This window comes from Lissotriton vulgaris, chromosome 8 (assembly GCF_964263255.1).
Source record: "Lissotriton vulgaris chromosome 8, aLisVul1.2, whole genome shotgun sequence".
NCBI classification, from domain to species: Eukaryota; Metazoa; Chordata; class Amphibia; order Caudata; family Salamandridae; genus Lissotriton; species Lissotriton vulgaris.
Genome location: NC_141696.1, coordinates 284,276,978 through 284,291,599, shown reverse-complemented (window position 1 = coordinate 284,291,599; position 14,622 = coordinate 284,276,978). Strand labels below are relative to the sequence as shown.

General features: G+C 43.3%; 1 protein-coding gene across 3 annotated transcripts in view; it reads left to right on the top strand.

The window, feature by feature from the left end:
- USP25 (ubiquitin specific peptidase 25) overlaps positions 1 to 14,622 on the top strand; it is a 469,204-nt gene that overhangs the window by 368,494 nt on the left and 86,088 nt on the right. The window lies entirely within an intron of this gene.

The following is a 14,622-nucleotide window of genomic DNA, read 5'->3' as shown; positions in this document are numbered from 1 at the left end:
GGAATAGAGGTGCTACTCCCCTGGTGCGCAAGACACTAAAGATACAACACCCGATACACTGACCTGTGGCCTACTGAGTCTGCCGACTCAGCAGTCGCACAGGAAGAAGAGGTAGCAGTGCTCCTACAGGTCAGATCCATCTTCTGTCCAAGTGTGGGGATGCCAGGCCCAACTGGAGCCGCACTGTAGCAATCCTTGTGGTACTGGACCCCTTGCAGCATCTAAAGCTTGTTGTGCCAAAACCAGATAACACTGAGGATGACCCAGCTGCACGTCGTGGGACTTCAGGGACAGTGAGACCCACACCAAGTGTGACCCAGCTGTCCTGTTTGCCTTTCTGCAGCAGAGACAAAGACCAAGAGTGAGTCTGTGAACACCGCCACCTGATGCCTCAAAGCACCTATACTATGTTCACTCTCAATGTGCTGAAGTCTCATCGGACTCCTTCACAGATGCCCCTTTCATCAGAGCCATCATTGAAATGGTGCAATTCCGAGCCTTTTCTCTTGAGCGCAGAGTTGAGACAGACATTCTGGCTATGGTTCAAATCTTTTAGCTTGGATCTCAGCCACATGGCATATGCAGGCTTTGCAATGGAATCTAAAGTCTCACTGGCCAACATATCAGGGAAACCAGTTGGATTCTATCCAGGTTTTCAGAGGAAGCTGCTGAAGACCTGGAGTGGTGGCACTTTGGCCGCGATTGGATTGGCATAGACCCCGCTCCATCCCTGACCCAGAGCTGACAGTGGTGACTAACTCATTGCTACTGGGATGGGGAGGTTATCTGGGAGAAGTGAAGATCAGAAGACTCTGGTCTCTGACGGAAACCTGGCTACATGTCCTTTTGTTAGTTGTAGGTGATCTGCTTGGTATTGAAGACTTCCCCGACTACCTTCAAGGGTAGGCTAGTGTAGGTTCTGACTGACAACACGTGCTGGATTCTTAATCATCGAGAAACGTGCGGGGTTTGCTTGTTATGAATAAGCCTTTTGATGGGTGCCACCTATTAGGAAAAAAGCCTGATTCTGCACTCAAATGTATTCACCAAAGAGCCGCAGGGCATTCCTTGGGTCTTTTTACCCCAGCTCAACTTTTTCCTCCTCAGTTTTGATTCTTCAGAGGCTACGTCAGAGGGTTGGCTTTCAGATAACACCAGGCCCTGCCAACACTGCAACAATCATACCAGCCCTTTCGTAGATACAGATTGCGATCAAGCAGATAGCGTACATGTCAACAGGAAAACCATTCTGCTTTGACACCAGCCTCCAATCTGCTTTAGTTTTGACCTTAGGGGCACGCAACCCCTCTGTGGGAGGTAAGGTACAAAATTTTTCACCATGGTGGCAGTCCATCGCATCTGACAAATGGGTCCTTCAGATCGTGCATCAGGATCAGCTTTCAGAGGGTGCATATGCGGGCTCTGCAGTGGATCAGAAGCATCTGTGGATCCAGTGCCAAGGAAACATTTTGGATGTCATCCAGATATCTAAGAAGACTACACCAGATCTGCAGTAGTGGCTTCTCTATCACAGCCTGGCCAGTGGCAGGCCCCTTCACATCCCCACCCAGAGCCTAGAGGTGCGTCTCTTTTGGGCTGGGGAGGTCACCTGGAAGATATGGAGATCAGAGAACTGTGGTCTCCAGAGGAGACCTGGCTTCACGTAAATCTCTTGGTGCTGTGGGCTACCTGCCTTCCTGCCATCCAACAAGGGAGGGCTTGTGCCGGCTCTCATGCAAAACCACCATGTGGTATTGCAACAGGCTGGTCGATGTGGGGTTCCTGGTCTTGTGCTTCTAATGTTGGCAGGAAGCTCAGGGCATCTCCTTGAATGCGTACCATGTGGTGCTGATCTTTGAACACCAGGGCATACGAGCTCAGCTGGCTACGCCTGGTGGATCAAAAATGGCTGAGGTGGTGCAGGACTCCTTTCGACAGTCTGGAAGCCCTGCTGGATTGTTGAGTGCCCAGTTTCACTTCTGCACGTTGAAGTTTCTAAGAACGTGCTCTCTAGCAGATGCATTCAGGTTTGAGTGAAACATCCTGCATAAGAAAATCGTAACTTACCTGTAACAATCTGTTTACAGTTTGGGGTGCTGCGGATTCTAATGAGTCCTGCCCACCTCCCAGAGTGTGGCACAACAGTAAGTTCCCCATAAGACTTTTTTTTCCTCTTATCCTATGCCACCTGTGTTTCATAGATGCACTATTTTCCTCAGCACACAGGATTCCTATTCCTTCAGATCACTGTAAAAACGTCTCACACTAAAGGAAAAGACAGTTTGATATGGAATCTTTGACTTGTTGATTTGTGGGTTTCAGGAGAGGTATTAGGATTCACTTCAAAACCGAAATCACTTTTACAGCACTACAGCTACTTACAGATAGTTGCTGTTAAACCCTTTTTCCGTTCTAAATATAGAGAAGTAATTCGGCTATCCCTTCCTGCACATGCCTTCTCCCCCTGACAGACACTGACAGGTGAGGAGACTTGCATCTCCAAGATTGTATAGGGCGATTGGTTCCCCTGCTGTAGGAATGCTGAGAATCCCTGCATCAATTGCACTTTAAGCCACCACCACTGGTGCGGCTACAATTGGATTTGTATTGGGTTCGCAGTGGATAAGATGCTTTGCTAAGCGTTCCATTTCCGCACTACTATGCGGCCTACCTATTCCCGGGAGTTGTGACCGGGTCCGCCAATGCCAGGCTCCTGAAATAGGTTGCCTCCCACATCCCCTTGTTCTGAGGAATACCCGCAAGCAGAGGTTTCTAACTACCCCCTACGTAATAAGTCCGGTCGAAAGGTTGACATATATCCGCCAATCTGGGCATGTACCATATTCTACTACTACCCATCCAACAACCAGATGATGACTCTCTGCAACTTAAGAACTCTATAAAAATGATGACATAAGGATGTACTGTGGACAGGCCGTAATGCACTGGTGTATGTTCTACTAATAACCAGTGTGAACTGTAAAAGTTTTGCAATCCTAGCCGCTCAAATTATCGTCACTCTGAAGTCTTTTCTTTTTCCATCTGCTGCACACATGAGCACTATTTCTTTACACCCTTTTTTCTCCCGGCAACCTTCTAATTGGTATATATATTCAGTATTATTTTTTCTTTGCGTTTCATTTACAAATAAAAATACAATTTCCTATGAAAAAAGTTGGTGGCTCCCTCTTTCTCATGGTGCATGTTTGAAAATGTTACTTTGACATGTAGTAATTATCGTGTGCCGATTGCTTCAAGCAACACATTGTACTTGATTTGTGAACTTTTTTGACTTGATGTGCGATAAGTAAGTCGAGGACCATTTGTTATTTATACTATCCTCTCATCCATAGCTGTAGTTTCTCTTTGCAAGTGAAACTCAGTCTTATAACTATGTCTCTCTGATGTATTCCTGTCTCATGCACTCCAATTTAACAAACCGAGAGATAGTGGGTTATCCATTTATTTTTAAACATATATTCTGTTCCGTTGTTTTTTGCCCCTAGGCTGATGTGAAATCACCATTCCTTCATGTGTCAGCTTTTCTTTTTCATTCTGGCTTCAATGTGATGCTGTAATGTGATGGCTCAATTGTGCCAGAAAGCTATTCCTTTGGGACTCCATTCTGGACTAGCAAAGAATAACAGAAAAGAACACTTAAGAGCCAGAAATAAAATATGTCCATATTAACATATAAATTCCCAGTGAATCTGGCTATATACTTATGGCCAGGAAGGTCCAGCCAGATTTCTTGGGATGCTCACATTAGATTAGGCAAGTGACTTTCCTTCCCAGATGAACACAAAATGTATTACTTTGATTGCTAGCTAAGGGTTAGCTCATATATGAAACTTTCTAAATGTTACAAGTAAGAACCTTTGTATATTCTTGGCACTGAATTCATTTCAGCTGAGTCGCATCTTTGGCTCTTATGGAGGGTAAATCCCGATTCAGCAGGTAACTCCAATTAATGGGCAAAATTTCAATTCAAGTAATGCAATACTACTGTTTGTGGTTTTGCCAAAAACAGGATTTACCTTGGGGTTTTCTAAAGACTTAATCTGGCAGAACATGTACCTGGAAAATTACTCGAAATTGGAAAATTGCCTGCATAAATTGGTGTGGTAGCACCAATTTCCATAGTATTTCTGTGGTCGTTAGAGAAAAATTCACTGTATCCAGGTAATTTCACCTCCTGGAATTTCAGCTCCTCGTTTCTGTTATTATGGGCTTTTAAAAAATAAATAAAAGGCTGGTGCTGAAATGGTACAAACTACTTAACTTTCCATTTACTGGCATATTCCATCATGCCTTTAATAACTTTTACCTGCTAACTTGTGTTAATAGGCAAATGAAGAGAGGACTTGTTAACAGAGTAGTACAAGAGGATGCTAGCCCGTTCATAAAAACTCTTTTATAATGTTTCCAAATTTAACAGAGGTTGATGATCCAAAGGCAACTCTTTAATGACCCTTTATATTTGTTTCTCCCCAGAGTCTTTGCTACCATCAGAATGATATGAAAATTGTGACAGGACACTATAGTTGAAAAATGTCCTTGCTGACACAGTTTCAGGGCCTTGAGTACGTAGGTGATAGTCTCATTGCGAAACAACTTGTGGTTGGCTTATGTCAGTAATTTCTATAAGCATGCAGTCATGTATAACCACTATTAGTCCAGTAGTTATGAACACAATCATTTTAAATATAGAACTCCTCCTCCTTGCTCACTTATTACATGCCAGAGAATCCTACTCAGTTGTCCAACATGTCTGTTTCTTGTTTTATTGATTAAACAAGAAATTAATCCAGAGCAGTCTTCCTTTCAATTTGTGGTGACCTCAAGCTATTATAGGGCAGCGGAACTTCTCACAAAAGAGATGCTTTGAAAAAGGCCTGTTGCTAAGGCCTGAATACTCCCAAGTGCTCCTCTTCCATGGTCTTACCATTACTTGCTCCATTTCTTGTTCTAGTTGAATCACCTGGATACTACTAGGCTTTCATTTCAGGGGATATTTTATTTTAAATCCAAGGAAAATCTTGGCTAATATGCCTGCCTGCACTATATAGGGTTGTTCTCACAGCTTCACAGGACTAAGCATACCACAGTATTGGTCCATTTATACACACACCAACACCATGGCAACACTGTCCCCATGGTTCACCCGTATACACCTCTGAATTGAAATGTGAGACGAGAGCCTTGAATCTTATTTGCTTTATTGAGAATTAGTTCACAATGCAAAGAAAATCTCAAGCAAGTACAAACTAAAGAAAGAATTAGAATTGTACAGGGTGTTATCCCCCTTTCATCAGGACCATTTTCTTTCCTTCAAAAGAACTTTGTAACCACGTCAGATCATTGTTTACAAATGTTGTCCTCCATATATAGGCAAAATATGTAAATCAGGAGAGCTTCACACATGAATTAAGAGGACCACATTTTTTTTAATCAAATTCTTTCTAAGATCCTTTCAGCATAAAATATTCTTCCTTAGGAGTATTTAAAGTACTGGAGGAAAGAACAGGGCGCATAAAGAGAATTACCTTAAGAGACTCAATACCTCTCATTATTCAATAATAAATATCAAGGCCCACCATATTTTCAGACTGGTGAGCCAAGTGTTTCATTGTACCAAAGACTATCAAGAACAGTTAGAAGGAAAGTGTGGAATGAAGAAAAGAGACTGTCTAAAACAGGAACACAGATAGGTTTTATTGAGCACACCTCGGACACTGGCTCAGACTCTTGTCCCGACCACCTATTTTAGAGCTTGTGCCCCTTACATTCTGATTCAACCCTTGGAATAGTAACAGCACAATGTTCTACAAGACACCACAAAAAGCCACTGTAAGTGCATTTGTGGACTATTTTTTCTCTCTTACTCATAATGGAATGTACAGTTGGCTGATCAGGCATAGCAGTCTGTTTTCTCACCTCTTTGTGTATATTCTTAGAGCTCATCTGTTCCTCCTTACTCTAAAAATCATGCACATTGGCTTGTTAATATTTCTGGTTGATAGAAATGTTACTTTTTATTTAAAGTAATTTATTTGGTCACTGTGTTTCCTGACTGAGCCTGTACATCAAGGGTGCCTTGACCATGTTTATTTACCATGTTAGCACATTTTTAGTATTGCAATAAAAGCATTTCAGTATATGAAACTATCATACTTTTGGAAAGCAGCCTTGCAAATTGATAACGCCAATATGCCTGCCTTGAGGAGATAAAAAAAAGGGTCTTTGTGATGGATACTTCTAACCTCAGATTTCTGTACTCCCCCCCCCCCCACTTTCCAGACTGTATCCAGATAATTTTTTTCCTGCATGGGGCTATGTGGCATTGTGGGCTTTGCGTTGGATCCATGCCTCCTCGAAAGTGATGAAGCAAAACTACATATAAGCACCATCCCAGCGCGCTAACGTCCATTCCTTTCTTTCTTTATCTTCAGCCACGAACCGCGAGCTCTGCTCCTAACCTTTTGGGAACCTAAAAATCAAGTTTTCCCCACTGAAAACAACTGGATTCAATCCATGCTGCAACTCCAGTAAGCAGATGTCAGTCACAAACCCACACAAGATGTGCCTTAGGTGCATGGGTTCTGAACACAACTTGGCTATATGCCAAATGTTCCCTCATGCACTCAAATGTAATTCGAGACGGGTAAGTGAAGTTGTATGTCGCCGATCACAAGAAGTTGTGGTCTTTGTGCAGATCTTGCTCCCAAGTTGTGGCCCTGGGCTCAGTGCTGTTCCTGGGACTGCTTCACTTCCTGCTCCTAGTCCTCTGGTACGTCCAAGGGCAAATAAAAAAAAAAAACGAAGCAGCACTCTGACTCCAAAGAGAAGGTGGCTCCATTGAGTTCACCAGTCACTGTGCCAGTTCCTCTATTGGTCCTGACGAGCCTGAGTTTCCCACGGTCTTTGTCCTCCTACCAGCAGATGGAGACCTTCAAAGAGGGCATAATGCGCATTTTCAGTCTGCTTCCAGCTTCCTGTGGCATGCCTTCAGGTGCACTGAACCACAGGGCCCTCCAGTCAGATTAATGCCTTCTGGTCCCTCACTGGCACAGTCTGTCCAGTTAGGACATATTACGGAGCCCATTCCTACTCCAGTACAGATTTCTACTCCAGCCGTTAGATACTCACTGCTAAGATCTTGCACACAGTCCTGGAGGATTTTAGGGTGTCCTTGTCTCAGTCGATACATGGTGAGCAGGACACGGCTAAGACTTGTATCCGCACCAGTTTAAATACCATAACTTGCATTGTCAGGGCAATTGGTACCAGGGTTGTCCATCTTAGACTTGCCTGGACGAGGTCCACTGAGTTCTTAGGCAGTAATGCAGGCTTCCTCTAATGTGCATGTCCTTTGGGTCTCATCTCTTCTGAGAGAAGGCAAACTTTGCTTTGGAATGCTGAAAAGACAGTAGAGTTACTGAGTGCTCTTCCTGGCTGTTAATTGCTGCCAAACAATTGCTGCACCTGTTCTGAAAATTTAGGGGCTGTTCCACAAGGCTAGAATACAAACAGTCACAGCCTTCTAGCTGGTGATGTAGCATGCAGCCAAGTCCTATAGACTGGAGTTGTGTGGTTCCGCGGGGGCACCAGTCTTCCAACTCCTCTTCCCTGCTACAATGGCCAACAAAACGCCTTAGTTTGTCCTCAGTTGCACTTGATTTACTAGTAGGGGCCGGATCCTGCCCTTCCTCCAAGGTTTGCAATCTATCATGTCTGACAGATGGGAATAGATTACAGCAAAGCATCTGTCCATCCTGCTCCAGGGGGAATGCCTGTAGTTGTCTAAAGGTGCCATGAAGACTGTACTGGATTTGGAGAAAAGCAGTGGTTGTATTTCCTGTTATTTCCTCTTCCTGAAAAAGGATGGGGACCTCAGGCCTATCTTGGGCATCCCACCCTTGAAAGCATTCCTGCAAAGAAACCGATTCAAATTGCTCACATTGGCCCTTATCCTTTATGCTCCAAAACAGGAAAACTGGAAGTTGATCTTGGCCTTGCAGGGTGTGTGCTTCCATATATCTATGCTGCAATCCTACAGGCATTACCTGCGGGTGAAGATGGGCCAAGAGCATTTTCAGTTGCACGTGCTCCCTTCGTCCTCACCAGCGCCCCTGAATGTTCATGAAACTGATGGCCATCTTTGGAGGTAGAAAATTCCTGCATTCCAGTACTTTGACAACTGGCTGCTGAAGACTGTCTCTCCACAACCAGGTCTGGACCACCTCTGGGTGATGATGGAACTCTTGACATTGTTGGGTTTCACCATAAACTATCTGAGGACCTACCGATGTCCTCACAGAGGCTTCCATTCATTGGATCTATAAGTTGACAAAAGGGTATTCAGGGCATTTCCTTTGCCACTACGAGTCCATGACATTTGGGCTATGATCCCAACTTTTCGTACTTGATCCTGGAACCCGTTATAAAGTCTTCTTGCCCTCTTAGCCTCAGATATCCTCTTTATCAACTGTGCCAGCTCTGAAATATAACTTAAAATCACAGTGGGTGCATCATCAAGACCACCTTCTCCAACACCATACATGACTCGGAGGAGACCGCTTAAGGTCTGCAGTGGTGATTGACCAATCAGTCTCCCTCCCTTCACCTAGAGCTGGCAGTGGCATTGAGCTATCACCACAGGGTTGAGGAAGAGGCAGTTACCAGAGGGGAGTGTAATCAGGGGATTCTGGTATCCAGTGAAGGACCATCTCCACATCATCCTATTGAACTTACGGGTCATTCATCTTGCCATGAAGGCCTTCTTGTCATCCACAAGTGCAGGCTGGCGCAGGTTCTTACTGACCTCACAACCGCAATGTGTTACTGCAACAGACAAGGCGAAGTAGGGTCTTGGGTCCTGTGCCAGGACGCCCAGCGTCTCCGGATTAGGGTTGTGCAAATACACAAAATTAGATTTTGTGTAAGTATGCAAAATGTTTGCACAATTATGCATAGTTATCCAAAAATGCAAATCTGTCATTTAGCTCTATATATTTTAGTGCAAAATGTGTCCTTGTGGCAATTTTTGGTGCAATAATGCATTTTGTGCCAGAACAAGTTGTATAATAAACATAAGCACCTCATACAAAAGCTACTCATGTTCGGTTTTGTCTTTCCGTGCATTCACTGTACGTTTTTACTGCAAATGCTAAGTTCACTGTAATTCTTTACCATAAATGGTGCGTAAATGTATAGACATAATTGTCGGAATTTCACATAACAGAAAAGTCCCAAAATCACACTGATGTAATTTAATCTTTGTCAGACCTACCCTGGAGGTGGCTGGAGCTCCAGAGTATCTTTCTGGTTGCCAACCACCTGGCAGGGTCCCTCAATGGCACAGCTGACAAATTGAGCAGGCGTTTTCTAGCAGCTTATGAGTGGTGTCTGCATCCCAAGCTGTTGCAGGCCTTTTTCCACCAGTTGGGTAGGAATCCGGACTAGATGGTGTTGCCACTGTGGAACCCGCAGTGTCAACAAATTTGCACTTGGAAGTTTCCTCAAGAACACTCAATAGGAGACTCGTTGGAATAGAACAAGGTACTCCTGTACGCCTTCCCGCCACTGCCTCTCTTGTGCAGAGTTCTGAAGATTAATAACGACCAGGCCCAAATCATCCTTGTGGCCCTGGACTGGAGAGTGTGGTATCTAGAAGTTCTGAGCATTACCATCCGTCCTCTGATCAGTCTGCCACCTCGGGGAGGGCCTTTTGTCTCAGCAACAGTGCTGGGCCCTCTGCCCGAACCTATGCACATTTCACTTCCATGCATGGAGATTGAGCAGCAGCTATTGACTGAATTCTGTTTGGATGTCATACTGACCACCAGATGCCCCATCACGTCAACCTCAATCTGAAGCACTCATTCACTGATGCACATGTCAATGCAGAAAAGACAAATATGACATTTTTTGAAAAGGTGAACAGCTGGCATAGTAGTATTTAATGCGCTTTCGATCATCTTAGGTCTTCAAAAGGGGATTTTTAAACAAAGGAAGTCCGATAAAAACTTAAAGCTGGCCCAACACCGTGCAAATATAGATTTTACCTAACATTAAAGTGTGCGACAGCTACGAAATCCTTCTGAAGACTGCGGAATCGCCCTTAATCGCTCCCATTCACTGTTGAACTTAGTTCCTTTTATTTGAATTCTAAGAAAACATGCTTCTTAATGTCCCTTTAGTTGCATAGTGATTTTAAAAGATACCATACAAGCAGTTTTTATGCTTTTGGGTTTATTTGTGGTGCTTGCGAGAAAATTGAATATCCTAATGTGATGTAAAGGCAGTCTCACCTAATTTACTGTGTCTTGATATGCTTACATAGCAGTAGTCTTCAAAGCGACATCTTGTCAGCTCAGAGTTTATCTCCCGTAATATATTTTAATATTTAAATTTTACAGATTTTATAAAGGGTTTTAATAAAATAACTGCTCCATGGGCCTTGGACCAGACTTATCAGTTTTTCATAGCACAGAGCTACTGAAGATAATAACTCATAGCAGGATTAGCTCAAGTAAAGCCATGCCCATATTATATGGATAATTAGAACGTTGGTGTGTGCCTTTATCCCAGATTGAGTACTATGTGTAAATCACTGTGTCCTTTGGCAAGTCAGAAATCTTTCTATTACAGGGAACATTTCCCTTAAGACTCAATATGGAAAGGTGGGGCTTGGCCACAACCAAGATGAGTGGCTCCCCCACTGTCTCCCACCCCACTGTCTGATTACTGCAAACAACACTTCATAGCAATGCTTGATAGGAAACTCCAAATGTGCCAGGGTGTGCATAATGGGGATTACAGCCGAGGGTAGGCATCCAAATTCTAAGACACAGAAGTGTGGGCATAGTTCTGCATTTTTTGCGATATTTGCAGTGGGCCGCCGTACTCCTCTTCAGTGCCTGATGCTGACAAAAGTGAGAGTGCGACTATACTGCTTCGCTCCTCCATACCATCCACCCCAAGAGCTGCCATGATCGTCAGCTCAATCCTTCCCGGGCTTGTCTGCACAGAGCAAGTAGTGAGGTATAGTGTCTAGCAATTGTCACTCTTGTTGGGAACTCTGAGAGCCGATTCTTTATTAGCAAACTTACCTACTGCACTTCACCAGATGCACCCTTATTTGTCTTTTCAAGCACCAGTCCTTGCCGGTGCTGCCACAAACCCATTCAGTAACATTGTTTACCTTGTACACCCAAGGGGGTGGTGCTGTTGACCAGAGGCAGATGAAGTTTCACCCCCAATTTAAAGACTGCACAAGAGATTAGCTTAGAGACAATGCTGAGGAAACTAACTTTACAACAACTTTAACAAAAAAAGACCATGGTATCAGAGTGAACACCACAACAACAGCAGCTGAAGTGAAATCCCTGCTGACTGCCTTGGCATCCTCCAGACTTTTCTAGAATCCACAGCCAGAAGACTCACAAGAGATGGAGGATCATATTCTGTATTCAGGTTTCCTCCTCAAGAATACTAATTTTTTTCTTCGCTTGGTTATGTTGAATATTTCTAGGCTGGGCAAACTTTAAAGAATGCCAGCATATTTCACTGTATTTTGTGTTACGCAAAATTCCCAAACTCTCACCGCTTTGCACAATTATACACCATTTGTGGTACCTCGAATACATTTAATGCACAAGAACAATAGAATGCAAGCAGCTGTTGTTCACAGTATTTTTGTTTAAATGCTTAATCACTCAGAAAAATAACTCAAGGACGCATCTCATTCTAAAATATAGCACAGAGGTCCAGATTTGCATTTCCCAAAAACCCCCATGTATTTCTCACTTTACTCTCCTGGAAGGTTGCACTTTGGATCACCTGCCGATTCTGCCACATTTGGATCGAGGCCTTGTTACAGCTCCATCCAAGAGATGGAAAGATGGAGGACTGTGACTAGATATAGACTCCGAGTGGAGAAGATCTCCCTCAAGGATCATGCTAAAACATATCTTACTCTATCTTGACCCGGCACAAAATCTGTTGGTGGCTATAAAAGTGACACTGCTTGGCGTCATGAAGGATTTAGCCCTGGACAAATGCAAATGGAGGGATGGTCACCTCCTTGTCAAAGCAGAGATTAAAAGATCACACAGAATTATTATGAGTACCCCTCCCCTGAAAAGTGAGGCTATTGGAGAGGCAAAAGTATGACTTAAACTCACGTTTTACCCAGAAGGCTGAATGCACCATAACTAGATTATGTTGGTGGCACTATGAACAAAGGGGAAAAAGAGGCCTGTCTACTGGTGGCACACCCTTACAGGAGAAAGTCCAGATGGCCATCACTGCTATTGTAGATTACTTCCAACTAGCGTGTCCCCTCCCGGTAGAAATAACCGGGACCTTTGCTCCTATTTTCTGCACTTAAACCATGGAGACATGACTGTCGCTCGTTTGGCTAATCTAGAATTCCTATTGAGGGTGTCTCTCCCAGAGCTGCCGGAGTATGGTATTGTTAGGAGAAATCACAGTAGAAGAAATTTCATAAGTCATTTCGCTATTGCCGTACAGTAAGGTGCTTGGTGACAACAGCTTCCTGAGGATATTTTACAGGATGAATAAAAATCATATTGCCTCTGTCCTTTATGAAATGTTCAGAGAGGTTTAGAGTAATGGCAGACTATGGAGTGAATTGAAATGTGATCCCAAGTCTTCTGCTTAAACCAGATAGATTTACAGTTCTGCCAAAAGTATAGGCCCCTTCTTTCTCCTCAGAGCTGACATAATATCCTGGTGAAAATCCTACAAAAACGATTGAGATGGGTTCTCCCAAGGCTTATACTGTATTCTCAGGTAGGCTTCGTGTTGAGATGCATGCCCAAAACTCATACGAGATTTATCCCCATAATCCATCATACCATGGCTATAAAGGCCTCGGTCTGCTGCTCATAAGATGAGTTTCTGGACAAACACCTGAAAGTGTGTTGTTGTACCAAAATGCACGATTCGTTACCTGTTGAAAGACTCTCTACTGGCTTGTGTTGGCCTTCTGTGGTATCTGTCCAGGTGAGGACACATTGAAATCCTTTCATGCTCTTTATGATGAATTGAAGTTGTTGCCTTCCCAAGGATAGAAATATCAGGAGTTGGTCCATTGTTGCAGAGCAGAATTGGCTCAGGTACATTCCTACCTGTGATCTCTCTGATCTTCTCATTTACAGTATTGCGGGATAAAGACCAGAGATGAGTATAGGGCCTTCATGAAGTACTGATTGCGAGTCTGTTTTCTGAGAGGTTGGAAAAAGAAACCTAGTACTGGCAAACCCATCAATCGTAAAATATACAAAGGCTGAATAGTCCTCCCTTCAAGGCTCGCATAGCTAGGAGATGAGAGAGGTACATCTCAAATGTACCTATCTTAAGATACAGAATTACTAGTGGATGCAGCTCAGCCTGCGGTGTGACCGCGTGCATGCCGCCACCCACCTCTACAAACACAGCAGTAGGACTAAGAATTGACATAAACCGATGGGCACAAGATAAGGCCTTCATTCTGTGTTAAGTCGACCCGCTCTAAAATCCAGGATACGTGCTGAATTCAGTTTAACCTGCCAGGAAAGATGTTGATGAAAAACAGTCCTATCCATGCAAATCCAAGATGCCTGGTGCTCCTACTCACCATTTGTTTCAATGCACCACTGTAGATCCAATTGTCATACCTCAGCAATTGTTCCTATCTTGCTGGCATAAAACCTGCATGATCCAGGTTCTGGGTCTATTATAAAAGGATTTAATGACTACGACTTAACCTCCTAGACTAGAAGGTCTGCAGGCTGGTCATTTGTTCCCGACTAGTAGCCACATTGACTGACCTAATGTGGAACATAGTGTCACCTAGGATAAACTGTTTTGCCCTGATTTTTGTAGCACTTTCTGCCGTGTTGAACAATGCTTTTTGTCTTTTCTGTTAGAAAGTGTTGTCACTACTGGGACTTGCCACTGCTTGTCTGAGCATGGGCTGTGCTGCAGGCCAAATATTGGCACCTTTCCTTTGACTTTCTTCGTACTCTTGTCCGCTTTGTTTATAATTATATATATATTCTATATAATGTAAACAATTCACCCCAAACAGGACAACTTGATTATGATCGTTATAACAATAATACAACTTTTTTTTTTTTAGATGGGCTCAAGATTTTAAAGTCATTCTATCTGTTGCTCTTCTTTTCGAATTCTTCAGGACAGCTACCCTATCCATGAGAACTCATTTAATGAATAAAAGTGAAGTCCTATTTTTCGATTGAATAGGTCTTTAGAACCACCTTCAAAGTAAATAGGATTTATTCTGCGTCGATTTATATTGTCATTATCTCTGCAAACCTCTTGGGCCAAATTTTGGTTGCAGCAATACCCAAAGTATCAGTGTTCAAATCAGTGTACATATTTTGCAAGTAGTACTGATTAGCATTAACACTAAAACTGATGCTAAGGGAGAACTTCCTGCATGAGCTCGTTAGATTTGTCAATGTCAGATGCTCCCCTTCAGGTTGTTATATATCCCCTATTAAAGATTGAATACTGTGGACCTGATTCACAAAGGTAAACATATACATTTGTGTACGTTTATGATTTTTAGCAATTCACAAAGCAATTTTG